The sequence below is a fragment of the Mauremys reevesii genome, linkage group 2 (genome assembly GCF_016161935.1).
Source record: "Mauremys reevesii isolate NIE-2019 linkage group 2, ASM1616193v1, whole genome shotgun sequence".
In the NCBI taxonomy this organism is placed as follows: Eukaryota; Metazoa; Chordata; order Testudines; family Geoemydidae; genus Mauremys; species Mauremys reevesii.
The window spans coordinates 265,528,865-265,548,601 of NC_052624.1; the positions used below are offsets into that span (position 1 = coordinate 265,528,865).

The 19,737-nt window shown below is 45.0% G+C and overlaps 1 protein-coding gene across 7 annotated transcripts in view; it reads left to right on the forward strand.

The window, feature by feature from the left end:
- The window catches only part of ZHX2 (zinc fingers and homeoboxes 2), a 118,426-nt gene extending 111,514 nt beyond the window's left edge, over positions 1-6,912 (forward strand). For all 7 annotated transcript variants that reach the window (XM_039524344.1, XM_039524346.1, XM_039524348.1 and 4 more), the window contains one exon: positions 4,816-6,912. The gene's annotated coding sequence lies outside the window, so the exon portion shown is untranslated. The remainder of the gene's footprint in view (positions 1-4,815) is intronic.
- The last annotated feature ends 12,825 nt before the right edge of the window (positions 6,913-19,737 follow it).

Here is a 19,737-nt window from a genome sequence, read left to right on the forward strand (position 1 = left end):
TTGACCTACAATAAATGCAAAACATGTGCAATTTCTAGCAAACCCAGAAAATTCAAAGCTATGACTGACGCTTAGCACTGTCTACACTAAAAATTGTGCTGTTCAGTTGAATTGAACCACTGTAAGCTACCCAGCCTGTCTTAGTGCAAAATCTTCAGCATGTCTACTTGAAGCATATTTCCAAAAGTCCCCAGCACATCACCCCTTGGTGATAATCTGAAGATGTAACAACCATTTTGAAAATAATGCAGATTTTTTAAACTATCATTTTGTAAAATTAAATGGCACCAGTATGGCAAAAAATATTTGTAACTAAAAAGGCCATCGCGATTGCATGCAATGCACCATATTATAAAAAAATTGTGCATTAAATTTTCAGAAGCTGCAGTAGCGTAAAGCAAAAAAATGATCCTGAGCACAGGAGATGATGCATATTGCATAGAGTGGTCACTGATGGGGCTAGAAGTGCATTGTGGGACTGTGCTGGAAGAACTAATTGCAACAGTGCAGATGCAGTTGCCTGTACTTTTAGTCCACGCTACAGCAATATAGGATTCATTGATGCTTAGACTTGTTCTGAGAAAGAGTATTTGCAGTGGTGCTGGTAACACTGGTACACCGTTGCAACAACTTTTGCATGCAGAGATAGTCTTACTGTGATGTGTTCAGAGACTTTTTTAAAATATAAAACATATTTTAACATCTGTTAAATTTCAACTAGTTTATCTTTTTGACAAGGAATTTTCATATAAAGGCTAGTAAAATAAAAGTACATTTTAAGGAAGAGTGATTCTATCATATACAGGTTTGGGTTAATAGGACTTTCACCTATTAGATTATTCAAGAAATGAAGACTTTGCCCTCTGTTAATATATCCATTTCTTAGCACATTGGCCCTAGTGCTGGATAAAAGCCTGAAGCCTTTATCTATTTTGTTTTCCTTCATACAAATCCATCACTTCAGTACTCAAAATGTGAGCCCATGCCCTCTAGTGGCAGAATGTGAGGTTCTTCTGACATGCTTGGCACTATTTGTTGGTATGTTTGCCTAAAAGTAGTGCGCTGCTTGTACTCTTCTGGCTCTGACAACCCCTGAAATATCACTGCAAGCTCTTGGAGGCACACACAGAAAATCACAGAATATCAGGGTTGGAAGGGACCTTAGGAGATCATCTAGTCCAACCCCCTGCTCAAAGCAGGACCAATCCCCAGACAAATTTTTACCCCCATTGGCCCCCTGAAGGATTAAACTCACAACCCTGGGGTTTAGCAGGCCAATGCTCAAACCACTGAGCTATCCCTCCACAGTGGAATATTCATCTCATTTGCTAAAAACATATGAATGATGTCAAATTGGGAGGAAGAGAAAATAATTGTTCATTTTTTCCACAAGACAGATTGTTCTAATTTTCTTCATTATTTTTTTTAAACCTTTGACCCCACTTCATAGCAGGTTTTGTACAACTTCTTGTCTTAAAAACTAAACCTAAATTTTGGTTCTAACCCACCTAATGCTGGACCAGATTCTTTTCTCAGTTTAAAGCAGTGCAAGTCCAGAGTAACTCAATTAAAGTCACTGGAAGTACCCTGGTTTTTCCCTACTCAAAATATGCCTCTCCAACAGCCCACAACAGCACTATACATCAGTTTAAGACAGAAAGTGACAATTAATACTGTATCTTGTGAAAGCGGAGGAGGATTCTTGCTAAGCAGAATATTATTATCCAAACTGGAATTTGACTAAAGGATTGACTGTGAGGGGAATTAATAATAACAATAGATGTCTAATTATTGATTGATCATTGCTTAAATAGTGTGATACCTTATTTTCCTAATGTGATTAGATGCAATTAAATTGAAAACTAGTTAAATTTGGGACTGAGTAGTGTTTATGAACTTTGAAACCTACAAAAATTAAATAAGATTCCATAATCTCAGTGCTTTTTCTCATACCCAGGACGTCAACTGAAAATGAGTGATTTTTTTAATGTTAATTTAACAATAGCATTTTAGAAATCCACTCCCAGGTATTACTTAAAAGTAAATGTTTTCAGCATTCATTTTTTATACTTCTATTGTCTGCCGAGTTCATGTCAAATTTCCCTAAAAATTTATAAACATTTCACATATTTCTTAGGTTATTCTTAATGGATAAATGTAATTTGAGTAGGTTCTTAAATTATTAGTAGCTGTATAGTGAACGTTTCTTTAGAGAGTGAAAGAGAAGGGGATTTTCAGAAGCATTTGGCATTCCCCAGACTCTACTCCCAGTGAAGTCAATGGGAGTTTTACTGCTGACCAATTTCAGTGGGAACAGAGTTTGGTCAATACTGAATGATTTTGAAAATTCCACCCATAGAATATAAAAAGATGTATTATTAAATCATATACCATAGGATCGCAAGAACTGTACCCTTAAGGAGCCTACAGTTTAAGGGCTAAGAATTCACTCCTGCCAGGTGCTGAGTGCCTCCTGCAAGGTGCATTGAAGACAATGATTTTGAAGGTGCTCTGCCCCAAATGAGACCCTTAATCCTACTCACAATGATGTCAGTGGGCCTGATTCTGATATGATTTGCACCACTTTTATATCGGTGTAGTTCCATTGACCTCAGTTTACAATTTGTGCTAGTAAGACAAGCAGAATTTGGTCCTAAATACAACACAAATATGGGCAGGCATGAGAGTGGGTTTTCTCTCCGAAGCAGGACTTTTTACTTTCAAGGACCACCAGTACAAAGATGTGGGGTTTTCCCTTTTCTGACAGTTGCATGAGCTTGCTGTTTAGAGCTGTTACCATCGCCTATGACAGGGATCGGCAACCTTTGGCACGCAGCTCTCCAGGGTAAGCACCCTGGTGGGCCACGCCGGGTCGGGCTGGGCCAGTTTGTTTACCTGCCGCGTCTGCAGGTTTGGCCAATCGTGGCTCCCACTGGCCACGGTTTGCCATTCCAGGCCAATGGGGGCGGCGGCTAGCACATCCCTTGGCCCGCGCCGCTTCCCGCAGTCCCTATTGGCCTGGAGCAGCGAATCGCAGCCAGTGGGAGCCGCAATCGGCTGAACCCGCGGACACAGCAGGTAAACAAACTGGCCCAGGCCACCGGGGTGCTTACCCTGGTGAGCCGTGTGTCAAGGGTTGCCGATCCCTGGCTTATGAGAATCTTATTCCTCAGCTGCTGAAATGCTTCCATGTGCCGCCTTTGTTCTCGGCAGTCCACAGCTCCACCACAGTCTTCTCCGCTATCTCACTGCAGGGGTGGGGCAGGGTGTTCCTTGCTTGCAAGTGAGTCAGGCCCAGAGTGGTGCTTCGCAGAGATTTACCAAAGGCAACCAGGGAAGTGCTTACAAAGAAGTTTCCGACTCGCTGTTTGCCAAATGTGCACATCACTTTGTGCGTTCAGCCCCTGAACTGCACAGTGCCTGCCTTCCTTTGACTTCAGTGAGAGTTGAGCACACTCAGCCTGTCACATAGCCTGGCCCAGCTCTAGATGGGTGGTTGGTTTGGTAAAAGGATAGTTGCAATATTGGGGTTTCCCTCCCTTTTCATTCAGGTTTTCATTTCTTTAGGGATTTAGGGCTATATCCTAAAAGGCATCTGCCACTGGCACTATTGATGTCATTGCATGTTGGAATAAGGACTGCAGGGGTGGGCCCCAAATGCTTGATCCTGTTCCCACTTAAGTCAGTACAAGTTTTGCCACTGATCTCAGCAGGGGTTGGATGAACCCAAAATGGTCTAGAATGGCCTGTGGGTTTGAGCCTGAGATGCTGAGCACTGACAACTCCCACTGAACTCAGTGCGGCTTTTGGTGCTCAGTGCCTCTCAGGAGCAAGGTGTAAGTCCCTAAATAGATGAAACAACTCAGCCTGATACAACATTTGCAAATTCCAATTGATTTCAATGGGAGTTTTGCTAAGCAAATACAACAGGGCCTGGGAATTTTTTTACCGCCTGTGTGTGTGCACCATTTCACACTAACAGACTGGTTTGCCCTGCGTCCTGAATGATGAATGGTGCTCTCAGAAAATAAGACTAACTGGCAATATTAACAAAAGGTCTGGGATGAATGACTCGCACAAAGTTTTTAAACATGCTTTAGCACAATGGTGTTTGATAGGTTTTGAAAACTGTACAGTCATCTGCCTGTCTGTCACAACTGGACTCACTTCAGAGTAAACTGATGTTTGCACTTTCACCCAGACTCAACACTTCACTAATTTTCATATTTCAAAACAAATCTCTACTGTAATAACCTCATTGTAAATTGGTCCAGTACATCCCCATCTGAAATGCCATGAGAACTCGGGGGTGTCTTTTAGTTTGTTGAGAAGTTTGTTAAATCCCTGCTTCAAGAAGAGTCCTTTACTCATAAGGCATTGGCGCTAATAAACCACAGGAAAGCTAGCCAGAGAGGGTAGCCCTGAAACTATGTGACATAGAGGGGCCTGATTCTTCATTACCTTGCACTTTGTGTAATCACTGACATCTGTTCAGAAAAATAGTGTATTATACCCACTTCACAGAAGCGTCAGTGCCTACAGAAGGTACAAGGCGGTGAAGAATCAGACCCTCCTAAATCACAGAGATTCAGTGAAGACTCAGGCCTATTTTATGTTAGCATTAGAAATCTGTATGGGGAAGTATTAGTTAAATGCTCTGTAAATTGTAAAACTCTGGCACATTGGGAAGGCCTCAAGGTACAGTTAATGTAACATATAATAGCACTATAAATGTGAAGAGGAACATTGACAGTGCGAACGTGTGCTCATCATTTATTTAAAAAATAAAATATTTCTCTTTTTTTATTTTTGTAGGGATGCCAATCAGTCGTGCTGTTGTGATAATCAAGGGGGAAAACTGTCTCTGAAAACAGGATAACCGTCTATTTTCCTACTTGGGCCAAGATAACCAATGAGTTGCAACTCTGAGTCGAACCACGCTTGCAGAGGCACAGTGAGAAATATCGTGGAGCATTGATATGGAATTGTTCGTAGTGCCAAAGTCCTACTACCGCATTAAAGAAGAAAGGGTCCTTGTACATAGGTTTCTCCCTAACTTCCCTTCCCCTCACCTTTGTCCTCTACTGGAACTGATTTGTACAAAGTGGGAATTTTGTTACCTTTTTAATTGGTGCAAGTTACTTTTTCAGATCATCCCATTGCAAGGTTTGGGGCTTTTTGTTTTTAGAGTTAGTAACCACTATATCTGCTTCGGTTTTAAAATATTAAAAATTGGAAATCTTTTCAATGTGGTGCATCAGTAGCTGATCCTGGATTTTCACCCCAATGATGGTTTACATTTCAGCCCACCGAATGCATCAAGGGGTTTGTGGTGTTGTTGCTTGTTCAGCTTTCTTTAAAAAACAAAAACAAAAACCTGCTGTTGGCTAAATTATTTAACTCTCCACATTTCTGTGCAATGGAGAGGCAAACAACCTTTCCAACTGCTGTATCTCACCCTTGCCCAACCATCAAATGCCAGCTAGAGCCGCAGACCTCTGAAGACCTTAATAGCATGCCTCTGTCTTATTTGAGCACCTTTTTTTTTCTTTTTTACATGCATTACAACCCCCAAAAGGAGTGACAATGGGGAAATGAAGATTCTTCATAAATGAACTTGTTCATATTTCTTTAGTCGGTACAAAGATGGATTATATTTTTTTGTCTGCCCTTCAGCTTTAGATGTTGTAGTGCACAACATACGTTTCCTTTAACCCTTGCCACTAAATTGTTAGATCAGTTCTAGATCCCCGAGTGCACTTTTTTCGAATAGCCCTAACCTTTTTATTTTAGAGCGAGCCAGCACACATGAGAGAGATCTGGTAAAAATGTTGCAATCTGACTAGTTGTCTTTTGGAGACTTACCCATATTTCAGTACACTGCACAAATATAATTCTAGGGAATTTGAATAAAATCAACTTTTCTAACTTGTTGCTCATTTGTTGTAACTCAATAAAACAAAGACTGAACATTTTTTGTAACCTTTTCTTTTTTCTTTTTTAATTTAAAATCTCTGCACTGTGGATGGGAGTTAAATACCTTATTGGTCGTGACTAGTCATCGCTAAGTGTGGCTTTTACTAGCCACCTGGATGGCACTGGAGTGGCTGAGGCTTAAAATGGAGCCACTTCAAGCTAGCTTTCTTATAACAAGGTTGTTTAGTTCATAGCTGAAAGGGATAGATGGTTTGGGCATTAACTTCCATTGTCCCTCTGTTTACTTAAGGCTAGTTTGTGCAATCCTTACTCTCCTTTTGGTGAGCACTTGCTCACATGAGTAATCCCATTGCGCTGAATGGGTCTAACTGCATGTGTAAATTCACTAATGTGCGAGTAAAAATTGCAGTCTAGTCTTTATATAGCATCTTTGCTTAGAGCCTGTTCCCCTTGCAGTTAATGGGAAATTTTAAAAATTGACTCCAGTGGGGATTTCTGGGCCCACAGATACTGCAGCAATGGAATGCTAGAGAAGAATTTCAGAGAGCTCTCTTTTACAGGTTAGAAATTGTAACCAAAATTAGTTGCCACTGCTTACAGCTTTGTTTATTTGAGGGGATGATTGATACTTTTAACTGCCATTTTGCATTGCTTGATAATAACTACTTGGAAGCTTAAAATTGAAATTTTGATTTCTTCTGTTGCGTTTGCAGACAAGATTTTCAGGCTCAGTCCTCCTTTCTTTTAACCAGCCACGTTCCCATTGATTTCAGTAGGATTTTTAGGGCCATTTTAGGGAATTTAAGGGCCATCTTTTTGTTTGTCTCACACCTAACACATTGGGGTTGGGATCCATAACTGGAGCTCCTACATACTATACTGCTGGGGAAATTCTGTGCTACTGCGCAATGCAGAATTTTGCAGAAATTAATGTGCACACAAAATTTCCTTTCCCCCACAGAAATGGTCAGCAGTGCTGCTGGCCATCACTAGGGACCACTGGACTCTGCAGAACCCACCTTGCACATAGAAGCTTGTGGGAGGGAGAGGGAGCTAGAGGGTCCCTGGCAGCTGAAGTTCCCAGCATGCCCTATGGCAAGGAGAGGGCAGCGTGCAGGAAACTCTGTGCAAGACCGAGCATTAGGCTGTTTCTCCCTCTGGATCCCTGGGCTCTGGGGTGGAGGGGAATGGGAGTTTGGGGAAGGGGGGGCTGCATCTGGGCTCTGGGGGGAGGGATGGGGTATCTGGGCTTGGGGGCCCCCATGGTTGGGCTCTGGGGAGGAGGGAGTTTGGATGTATTGGCTGGGGGGGGCTTGCAGGTGTGCTCTGTGGGGGAAGGGTTGTGGGTGTCGCCTCCCCGGCTGGGCTCTGACAGGGGGAAGGGAGCAGAGAAACAGGAACTGGGTTGTCGTAGGGGTTTCTTTAACTCTCTATGTCTGAGGGAAATTTTGTGTGTCTGTATTGTTACAGACATACTTGCTGACAGGTATCTTGAAATAAATTACCAAAATAATTGAAACTGGTGTGATGACGTAGTGTTATTTTGACAAACAAAATTTGCAGAATTTTTAAAATATTGTGCACAGAATTTTTATTTTTTTGGCATAGAATTTTTAGGTGCAGAATGCCCCCAGGAGTGATACTACAACAATACAAATAGTAAATACTAATACCATCCTCAGATCCTTTAATTTGTTGTTGCCTGGTTGGTTGTCAGTGCTGGTTGCTGGCTCTTTTCCTCTGCAGCTAATGAAAACAGTCATGATGCAGGCAGGTTAAAGTACCTTGTCAAACTCTAAAAGCAACTCTAAAAACTTCACACAATGCAGTCAACCTGTGGAACTCTTCGCCAGAGAACGCTGCGAAGGCTAAGACTATAACAGGGTTCAAAAAAAGAACTAGATAAATTCATAGAGGATAGATCCACCAATGGCTATTATTCACATGGGTTGAGATGGTGTCCCTAGTCCCTTGCCAGAAGCTGGGAATGGGTGACAGGGGATAGATCACTTGATGATTACCTAATCTGTTCATTACCTCAGAAGTACCTGCCATTGGCCACTGTTGGAGACATGATACTGGACTAGATGGACCTTTGGTCTGACCCAGTATGAACGTTTTTATATTTTTAAGGTTTTAACATGAAAAACTGCTTCTGTTTCCTTTTTAGCTTAAAATGGATTTCTTGCATATCCCAGTTCAGCACAATAAATTGTTTTACTGCTCACATGGATGGCTGAGCAAGATTACAAAGGAAGTTCTTCAATCAAGCTCGTCAAAAAAAAATTGTTTAGTTCATAATAAAGCCCTGGATACATTTCTGTCAGATGATAAATACCAGTGTGTAATAGGAATACCAGATGTGCTGTACTAATCTTCAGGGACTGCTTGGATTTGGGATGTTGGACTAGGGCCATCTCATTACAGACTAATGGAAAGAGTCCATTAACATCAAGGTCTGTCATTCACTTTAAGTCCAAGTTTGCCTCTGTGGTGTACTTTGACACTTTCGCCATTGTTTATTACTTTAGATCATCATCATCAGCTAGGATGAGTCTTGGGTTATAGAAAGCTTTGTGGGCCAGATCCTCAGCTGGTGTGAACAGACGTAGCTCCACTGATTTCTTTGAAGCTACACTGATTTACACCAACTGAGCTGACCTTAAGGCTGGAAAGAATATGAACACCATGGATCCCAAATTTCACCTGCTTTAACTATATTAAAAGAACATTATTAAGGCTGCCAAGTCAAGCACTACGAAGTTAGGAGATGCCAGCATTCACGTTGCCTGTGCAACCTTAACTCTGCCATCTTATGCACACCCATTATGATCTAGTCTTTAATTACATGATCACATGCTATTTTTTCCATAGAACTTCATTCAGTCCACAGGATGGACGGTGCTTACTGAATGAGCAGCTATTCAATATTTTGTTTTTCCCTAAGTATTCAGTGTGTGGCCCTAGACTTTATTTGCTGCAAACTATTCAAACCCTACTATGCAAATTTATTAATTTCCTCGTGGGCTTTTCTCTGGCACTCTTCACTTTAATATCTGGTGCTTCACAAGTATTAATGAATTTATTTTCACAACACCCTTGTGAGGAGAGCATGGTATTATGCCACAGAGGAGGAGCTGAGACACAGAGAGATTAAGGTCAAAAGTTTCTAAGAGGTTTGGGTGCCCAATTTGAGTTGTGTAGAACCTGATTTTTAAGAGTACTTCGCATTATATAGTACTTAAGTTTTCAAAGCACAACTCCCATTGACATCAGTTGCAGCTATGAGTGCTCAGCAATCTGCAAAGTGGACCCCAGGATCTCAAGTCAGGCACCCAGAAAATGAGGAACACACAATTAGTGCCCAGCTGTGAAAAGTTTTGGTTTAAGTGACTTGCCCAGGATCACGTAGGCACTCTGTGGCAGAAGCAGGGATAGAATTAAAATCTCCATAGGAGCATTTGACTGCCTTAACCATGTGACCCTCCTTTCTCTTCCTGCAGTCCCCTGCCTGATTCCCTACTCACCTTTCAACCTGACACCAAGTGGCAGCACCTGCTGCCACCAAAGGAGGGCGAGGACTCCCAGTGGGCCAGTCTGTGCTTTCCTTTGGTCCAATGGCCCACCGGGGCTATCAGCTGACAGCTCTTTCATGGAGCCATGAGCATGTACCCGGCACAAGTCACAGACTTCCCCAACACTTGCCCCTTTTCCAGCGAGAGGGAGACCCTGGCACACCTAGAGGTGTCAGGTTGCAGCCCCTCTTCTGGCTCCTCCAGAACCTCTGCACTTCTCTCCGCACCTCCTGATCCTGGCACACTCCAGCTGTAGTCCCACAAACTTGCAAGACTGCCTCATCAATCTCCTGGCGGTGGCCAAGATGGCCTTCCATCACTCCAGGAGGAGGAAGCTTGTCAGAGGGGTGTTCAGCGACTGTGGGGCCTATTTCTGGTCTCTTACCCGATCACGCCTCTGGGCAGAGGTCCTCTGGGCAGTGTCCACTGACTTCCTTGATACCTTTAAGCACTGTTGGGGGTTCTCTCTGCTCAGTGTCCCCTTTTGGACACCTGATTTTTGCCCAGTGACCTTCATTCCTGTCCCTGTTTTTTCATTCATTGTCGCCAGTAATCAATTGTTGCGTAGGATCAATGGTTCCTTCCCCATAATTGAGGGGAGGGCCTTTAGTTTTGCGCAGGCCTAGTCCTACCTGTTCCAGTACTTTCAAATAGGACTCACCTCTATGAAAGAAGGGTCTTGTGTAATCTGAGGCAAGTTGTGCTACCCATCTCAAAGCACCCTACCATGCTCGGCACCATTCTTTTTTCTGTTTGTCCCCTATTCAGGAAATATAATAAACTGCATGCTCCAAATGTTGCTTGTCTGTTTTTTGCAAGCATCAGTCTGTCCCCTGTCTGTGTGCCTCACTCTGCTTGTTACGCCTTGCAACTCCTGGATGTCACACCATCTGGGTTCTTGGCCAGGTGTGAGCTCCATTTGATTATGTCCCTCTGCTGCAGCAGATCTGATGTGCCAGTTCACTTGGCAGCCCAGACAATTTTAATGAGCGTTTAATTTCTGTAGTAGTATTTCTCTGGCCCTTCAGCCCTCTGAATCTGATCCGCTTAGGTTGCTGTTGCTCTCCTAAGTGCTCTGAAGCCTGTATAGGCTAGAGTTGCCAGGTGTCCAGTTTTCATCCTAACACCCGGTCGAAAAGGGACCCTCTCCCCAGCCCTCCGAAAATGAATGAGTGAGGCTGGGGGAGAGCGAGCAACAGAGGGAGAGGGTATGGCATGAGCTGGGCGGGGCCTCAGAGAAGGGGCGGGGCAAGGGTGTTCGGTTTTGTTTGGTCATAAAGTTGGCAACCCGCTCAGTAATGTTGTTTTTAGTTACAGAGTACTTCCCACATCACAGACAACTCTGAAAAAAAATTTGTGTGGCTTATCTTCCCCCAGCCCCTCTGATGGACTTGTGTGGATTCACCACCTTCCTCAAACAAGGAAGGCCTGTTCCACTGTCTGACACCTTTAGGGTGACCAGATGTCCTGATTTTATAAGGACAGTCCTGCTATTCGGAGCTTTTTCTTATATAGGTGCCTATTACCCCCCCCCCACCCCTGTCCTGATTTTTCACACTTTCTATCTGGTCACCCTAGACACCTTCCCCCACCCACCCCCTTTCACCAGTAAGGTGACATCACCACGGCTGCAGGCAGAGGCTGCTAGACACTTACTTGTTACCATCCCTACTACTGCTTTGAACAACACCTGCCAACCAGGCAAACCCTACAGAGAAGCCTACAGGAGATGCTGGGGAGGGAGCAGGATGGCGGCTGGAGAGGTGCTATGCTGGGCTGCATGGCATTCAGAGAGAGGAGAGCGAGTGTAAGGGACTGGTGGATTTGGAGGATGGGGCGCTTGTGGAATTTGAGCAAAGGCAAGAGCATGGGATTGGTGGACTTGAAGAAGTGGGGGAATGTGTGACGCTGATGGATTTGGCGGGGGGAGAGTGGTTAGTATAGTCTGTTCAGGACATGTGCCTTGCAGAGCTCTCAACAATAAGGCACTGTGGGATAGACTCTCCCTGTCCTATTGCAGGGCATCCTCAGGTGGCTTTCCCCAGGAGTGGACACAGGCTGCCAGCCTGTGGTTCTGCTCCCCTCCAAGCAACAGAGAGGCCTGGAAGGGGAGCTGCCCAATGGAAGCAGACAAGCTCCCAGGGGGAGGGGTGATGATAATGTGAAGCTATTACCATTATCTCCAGCGGAGAGAAGGGAGCAGAGCCAGCCCTGAGTCGCTTCTGATCTTTCCACTCCCTCTTCCCCCACCCCTGGAAAAAGTGGTATGGCTTGGCTCAGCTCCCTCCCTTCCTCTGATCCCCTTCCCCATCTTAAATCTTTCAGCTCCCATCCTGGGCAATGCCCCAGAGATACAGGAGCAGCTGGGACAGGAGTCCCTGGGCCAAGAAGACAGCAGAGGTGCAGCAACAAGGTAGGGAGGGGCTCAGCCAGCAGGAATTGGGGAAGGAGGGTAAGAGCTGCATTAATTGTGAGGGTGTAGGGTATATGTGGATGCTCATGGGGGTGGAAAAAGCTGCACTAGTTGATTTAAGGCACAGCCTAGGAAGGGACCCCCAGTTGGGTGCCAAGTGGCCAAAATGTGGTGTCTGTATTTTGTTGCCTGTTGGGCTCTACTGCAGTGGATGGCTTACAATGGTTTCAAAATATAAAATCTGGTGGTCTCACTATTGTGAATCCAATCAACCAGTTTTCAATCTGTTACTGGCTTTCCCCTGCCCTCCAAATTAATCTGTAACAGAAAACTGGTTGATTGGATTCACAGAAGGAGCAAATCCATTAGAAATAGATTTTATACTTAAAACCATGCTAGGCTGTCAATTATGGTACGACACACAATCCGACACAGGTGTTGCACTTTTTGATGGCTTGTGTCATATACTGGAGGTTGAGCAGTATGCTCTCATATATTTGCCCACTGAGCCAAAAAGCTTTTGAGGGAGATCCTTGTTAAAATTTTGGCCACAGGTCACTGCCTGGCCCTCAGGACACCCACAGAGCAGAAATAGAATTTTCAACAATGTTACCCCAATGAAAAGCATTCATGAAGCAATTTTGTAGTCCCCGCATTTTTTAAGTGTCAAAGACCTTACTGGAGAGACCCTGCAAAAAATTCAAAGCTCCAAATCTCAAAAAACTCTGACCTTTGAAAACTTCATGCGCTGCGTCACATATACAATTAGTTGGCAAGGTGATTGGGTCAGAGACTTTGTATTTCTGTGTGTTCTGTGAAGCACCTAGGCCCGGAATCACCTGGGATGCGGGAGATCCAGGTTCTTGAATCAGGGATGTGACTCTGGCTTTCCCACATCCAGGTTATAACTTCCAGGCTATTCTGGGATGGTGTGGGGGGAGGGGCACTCTCCTCTCATTTTGACCAGAAATTCCATGCTGGACCTGAGAAACCATTTCCTGACTAAAGCTTTGTTGAAACTGGTACGTTCCCACTAAAAAGTTTTGATTTTGACAAATCAGCATTTTTCAATGAAAAACTGCTTTGTCAAAAATTTCCTGGTCAGCTCTAAACACAAGCTAGCAGGTCTTTACCTCAGGTTAAGAACTCACTGTTTTATCTACAGAAGAAAAGGCCTTCTAGTGTATGTTTAGGTTTCACATGTTTTTAGAACATATCCTATGAAAGAGCAATAAAGATTGAGAGGTGTGGGGGAGCAGAAGTCTCTATAGTTAGAGTTTTCCTTTACTGCAGATTCATAATTAGTGGATCGCATGGTTCTGCAACATAGTTCTGAAATGCTTGTACTATAACGAAAAACCTAACAAATTCAGGGAAAGAGAATGTATAAGGAGATAAGAGGAGGAAAAAGCAACCCAAAAGATGAGGCGGTGTTTCTGGGGTGCTGTTACACAGCTGAACCATATCTAAATTAGATTACAAGCACTGGTGGAGGAGGAATGACTTGAGTGACCAATAAATTGCCAGATCTGGTCACAGAATGTACATTATTCGTGCAGTTGGTGAAAGCAATTTTTTCATAGTTTCACTGTTTGGAGCAGAGAGTTGACCTAATGCTCTAAATTAGCAGTTATACTGTATTATAGTTCTCATTATTTAAACAAGATCACCACATGGCCAGTAAACTGACTGCGAAATGTAACTGGGGTATCTGTAAACACCTCCAAAATGGTCCTTCTCTCTTTTCACACTGTAAACACTGCGTAATCCCACGTGTGATATACTATATTAATATTCAGCACGTTTCATTTTCACAAACCTGATTTAATCCAGGAGGGTTCCCGTGAGGTAGGTCAGTTTACAGGTGGGGAGATTAAGGCAGAGTGCCCTATGTAAGCGGGGGTATGGTCCCACTATTGTGAAGAACTTTCCTGGTTTATACACTACCCCAGTGGATTTGACTAGTGAAAGGATCTGAGTCCTCGTTCCCACTCCCTTTAGCCAGAGACCTACCTGACCTCGAGGACTCCCCTTCCTCCCTCCCATGGAGCAGAGTCCTTGTAACCCTGACAAGGCTGGGCCCAGGATTCCTGGGCCCAGTGACCCCCAGTGCTGTTGTGGTCACTTAGGAGAGGGCCTAGGGTGTCCCCACTCCGGGGTGCTCTCTCCTGCCCGGACACTTCCCTGACCCACTGATCATTGCATATAGTTCAAAGCAAATACAATTCATTAAACAGCAACCACTAAAAAAATAAGGAAAAAATGGGAAAGATTAAAGGAAACAAGTAACCCCGCTCTGTGGGCATGGGGCCACCACAAGCAGCCATCTCTGGAATGTAAGGAAAGTTCATAGTCTGTTCCTTGCATGTCCCAGGCCCTTGCTTGGCTGTGCTGTGGTGATAGGGCAGGTCGGACACTGGCTCTGGCAGTGGCTGCATGTCCTCAGGCTCTAGGGGGCAGGGCCTTTCTTCCCAGCGTCGCCTTCCCCCTCCTCACCCCCGTTGGGCTTATGATCTCCTCCAAGTCTGGCTGCAAGCCCTCTTGGCTGGTGGCAACGTGCTTCGCTGGGACCTTGCTGCCCAGGGTTCCCTTTCACTCTCTCCTCAGTCTTTCACTGTGCTCAGTTCTGGACTTCTCCAGATACAACTCCACTCTGTCTCAGCGCTGCTGCTGCTGCTCTGCTCTATGGGCTGCTGTTCTATCCCCTCTGGCTGCTGCGGCTCTGCTTCCAGCTCAGCTCTGCTCCCTGGGCTGCTTCTCTGGACCCTCTGGCTCTGGCTGCTGCTGTTCTGCTTCCAGCTTTGCTCTGCTCTCTGGCTGCTGCAGCAGCTCAGTTCCTTCTGCTCCCAGCTAATCTCTGCTCTCTGGACCCTCTGGCTTGGCTGCTGCAGCTCTGCTCCCAGCTTGGCTCCACTGCTCTCTCCTTAGTTTGGCCCGCTCTGGCTCAGGGAGCTCCAGCTCCCACAGAATCATAGAATCATAGAATTCAAGATCAGAAGGGACCATTATGATCATCTAGTCTGACCTCCTGCAAGATGCAGGCCACATAAGCCGATCCACCCACTCCTTAAGCAAGCGACCCCTGCCCCATGCTTCGGAGGAAGGCGAAAAACCTCCAGGGCCACTGCCAATCTACCCTGGAGGAAAATTCCTTCCTGACCCCAAATATGGCGGTCAGCTGAACCCCGAGCATGCAGGCAAGACTCTCCAGCCAGACCCTCTGGAAAAAGGCTAACAATATCCTATCATTGACCCATTGTACTAATTACCAGTGTGGCACTTTATTGACCTATTGACTAAGCCAGTTATCCTATCATACCATCCCCTCCATAAACTTATCTAGCTTAATCTTAAAGTCATGGAGGTCAGAGAACGGGACTCCAGGCTCCTGACTCCCTTATTGGTCTGCCTGCCCCATCAATCGGCCTGACCTGGAGCATTGGCCCCTCCCCATTTGGCCTGGGGACTGTCAATCTCCGGATCTTGATTTCTCATCAGCCCTTCCCCTTTCCTTTGGTACTGGGAGAGTACCAAACCCCACTAAGTCAACTCAAAACCCCATTAAGTTTCAGTAAAAGGCCAACAGTCCCCTGACATATATATGATTTTCACAATAAATCTGCGTTAGATTTGGGACTACACAGTTTAGGATTTCCTCATTCTGAATCCTGTACTCCCCTGAGGCTAAGAGACTGTTCTTCTGTATTACTATGAAGAACTCATTTTTGTCATCATCACTGTTTTGCCTCTTACTTTAGACCAAGTTAAAAGAGAAGGGAAACTTTCCAAGAGGTGAAAGCATGTGGGGCAGAAATAAGTGTACTGGGCTTATCAACTTCTAAGGCATAGAGCAGGGTCCTGATTTGTATTTCAGACACACCCATCCCATGCTTCTGTCTTGGCATCACCTTTTCCCTGGCAGAAGATGAGTTCTCAGATTTACTGCCCTATCCAACCTGAACTATCTCCCTCCAAGCCACTGAGTCTCTTTCAGTCTCACCCTAAAACCTCCAATTTATGACTGACTCTCTCTGAGCATTTTGTGGCCCATCTGGAGCCGCTGAGCACTCTGAGAATCTGGCCCCAAAACTCAGTCATGCTGACACTTCAATCTGATAATGTTTCTGTTCCTATTACTGCTGAGGGATAATTTCTTTCCCTTTTAAAACTAAAACTTGCAGAGTGCCTCTGGATGTTTCATAATGCATTAGTATGCACAGCGTATGTGATTAAATCCCTCTCAGTACTGAAACCATCATTGTCTCCTCAGCTCAAGTGAGACAGAGCTGCTCATCCTTTCTGGTTCTGTCCGCACCACTCATATGCTTCACTAATGTCAAAAGAGACTTACTTATAAGTAGGCATTTATATATGTGTATATGGGCACACGCACACACACACACACACAAATACAATACTTTCCTTTTCTTTCAAGACCCCAACCTCTAATCCCAACAGGAGCATTTAGTCTAGACTACAGTGCAGCAGGATAGTGCTGATTAATGATTATGCAATTCTCCAGGGTGCTGGAAATAATCAACTTTGCCTTATGCCTCAATATGCTCCCAAGATGTGCATTAAAGAATACAATTGTGTCTTATTGCCTGACTGTTAAACCTCTTCTTCCCTATTGTCTATTAATTGTGACCACACCTACAATTTAATTCAGGTTTACTGACTACTCCTTAACATAGTCAGTTGTCTGCTACTTTCTCTTTTCAGATTCCTCCAGCCAGTTCTTAACATTTCCTGCACATGAGTTGTTTGTAGCTTTGCTCTTTGATCCAGATTCTCTGTTGATTCAGTGAGGGGTCAAATTCTCCCCATAGATATGTGCGCACAACCCCCATTAAGTCAACAGGAGTTGAGCATATCTAGCTGAGAGGCAAAATTTTAACCTACAAAGCCACGGAGTCTCACTGCAGTTCATGGGTGTGCACGGAGTATAAATCAGCAATAATTTTTTCTGTTGCTGTTATTCATCCATACCTGTTTGTACACATGGCCCAGCTGAGTGGCCTCAGTGTTCTAGGCACTGCACAAACATAAGGGACAGTGCATGCCCTGAAGAATTTACCATGTACATAGACAAGATAGACAAAAGATGTGAGAAGGATGGTATTTTATCCCCATTATACAGATGGGGAACTGAGGCACAGGAGTTGTACAGGAAGTATGTGGCAGGGCTGGGAACTGAACCCAAATCTTACAAGTCCCAGTGCAGTGTTTTAACTACAAGCTCTTCTTTGAGTGATGGTCCCTATTGTATTCCACTGAGGGTTAAACACATGCGCTATGTACCCAGAGCCGGAGCTTTTAATGGTAGTAGATTCTATTGGTCCACACACGCAGCCTTGCTTTGCCTCATGGTCTCGTCCGAAGCGATAATGGGCAGTGCAGACCAACCGCACCCTCAATTCTCTATCACTGCCGCATGGTCTGAGTTGAAGCTGCTAGTGTCCTCTCATCACTGATGCACTTAAAAAAAAAACATTTTTAGATTTGTACTTTTTTTTGTTGTTTTACTGTTGTTTTTAGGGTTAGATTTTAGGAATTAAGAAACTCTGGGAACTCCATTATCTACAGTTTCCCCCCCACACACACTCCATAACCCCACCCCAGCACCCACAAGTGAGTACTAGATTATGCTGAAGATGCCAGAGTTCAAGATCAGCGCTTCCTACCTGCATTCATTCTCAGTCAGTGACAAGCACCAATGCTGCCTGTACTGCTTGGAAGAAGCACACATTTCATCCACGTGCATTATCTGCCTCTCCTTCCCAAGCTGTATCCCGGAAGGCCAGGCTCTCTGCCTCAAGAAGCACCTCCTGGAGGTTGCCAGGAAGCTGCAGTTGGACCTACCTGGCGGACAAGGACAGTAAACGACTGGACCTTCTGGGGCGCAAGGTCTTCTCATCAGCTAGCCTTCAATTTCAGATTTCCAGCTACCAGGCACTATTAGCTAAATATGACGTTCTTAATTACAGTAAACTGGCAGACTTTAGAGACAAGCTTCCCCGGCAGGATCCTGCCCGCTTCCAGGTTATCTTGGAGGAGGGTAAGCTAGTCATGAGGATGATACCACTTCACACACAACAGCCATGGGGATCGTCATGAGGAGGGAATCGTGGCTGCATTTGTCTGGTTTCCCCAGGGAGGACCTCCCAATTAATGAGTCCCACCTCTTCAATCAAAAGACTGACAATTCTCTCCATTCTCTACATGATTCCAGAGACACTCTACAATCTCTGGGTATCTACACACCAGCACTCAAATGCAAGTTCTTCCATCCACTGCCTGCACAGCGGTTCAGAGCTCCTCGGTTCTTCCATCAATGGCCCTACAATCCTGGCAAATGGCAGAAGACTCACAGATCCAATCCTTCAGGTCCATCGTCACAGTCTTCAGCATTGCATACTCACTCTTCGCAGAAGCGATATTTCTGAGTGCACCTAGAGAGCCACCAACCCCCATGCCTCCTGCTATATACCTAATCCACGCACTCTGGGGGGTGTCTAGCACCCTTTTTACCAGTTTGCAGTGCAATAACAATGGACAAATGGGTCATGGATGTCATTCAACATTGCTATGCAATCAAGTTCACAATGCTGCCTCATCCACAACCTGCCACAAGGACCATCCTTGTGACAATAACCTCACCCTAGAGGTGGACTCCCTACTGCAAAGGGGAGCGATAAAACCTTTTCCTCCAACCTATCAGGGTGCAGGATTTTATTCCACTTATTTCCTAGTACCCAAGGGTATATGGAGACCAATCTTAGAGCTCCATCGTCTCAATTGGTTCATACACAAGCCGAAGTTTCATATGGTCACCTTAGCAGCCATCATCCCTTTATTAGAAAAAGGCACATGGTTTACAGCTCTTGATATGTAGGATGCCTATTTTAACATCAACATCCATCCATCCAACTCACGGAAGGTTCTTGAGATTCACAGTCAGCCTTCGGCACTTCCAATAGAGGATCCTAACGTTCAGACTCACTATGGCTCCATGGGTCTTCACCAAAATTTTCTCTGTAGTAGCAGCTCACCTCCAGCATCAGGGGGTCCTTTATATTCCCATATCTCAACAACTGGCTCCTACCTCCACATTGCTCATTCTCCTCCTCCCTGGGGGTGAGTATAAACATCAAAAAATCGACTTTGGATCCCACACAGAGCCTAGAATTCATTGGAGCCTCCACTGATGTGGTCTTGGCGTTAGCCTACCTACCAAGGGACAGATTTCAGATCCTGTAGGAACTGATTGCCAAAGTAGTCACCAGTCCTTCTGTCCCAATGAGGACTCGCCTTTCCCGCCTTGGCCACATGGCGGCCTGCACATATGTCACCACCTGTGTTCATCTGTACCTTTGCTGCCTTCAGCTGTGGCTCCAGAAGGTCTATTCTCCCACGCGACATATCGTGGACCTCCTGCTAACAGTTCCCCTCCCCCCCCCGCTGTACTCTCCTGACAAATCCAGTTCAGGTCTGCACCAGGATACCCTTCCTTATGTCCTCCACGGACATGATGATCATCACAGATGCATCACTCGCTGGATAGGGTGCCCACCTGGGTGAGCACATGACACCTGGGACTTGGACCACTTGGGAATCCAGGATGCACATCAACATTCTGGTATTGAGGGGGTCATGCATTTCTCCCGTCTATTCGCTTTCATCATGTCCTCATTATGTTGGACAACACTACCACCATTTATTACATCAACAAACAAGGGGGGCATGTAGTCGCCGGCACGTTGTGCGGAAGCACGTCAGTTGTGGGATTAGTGCATTGCCCACAAGATCGTG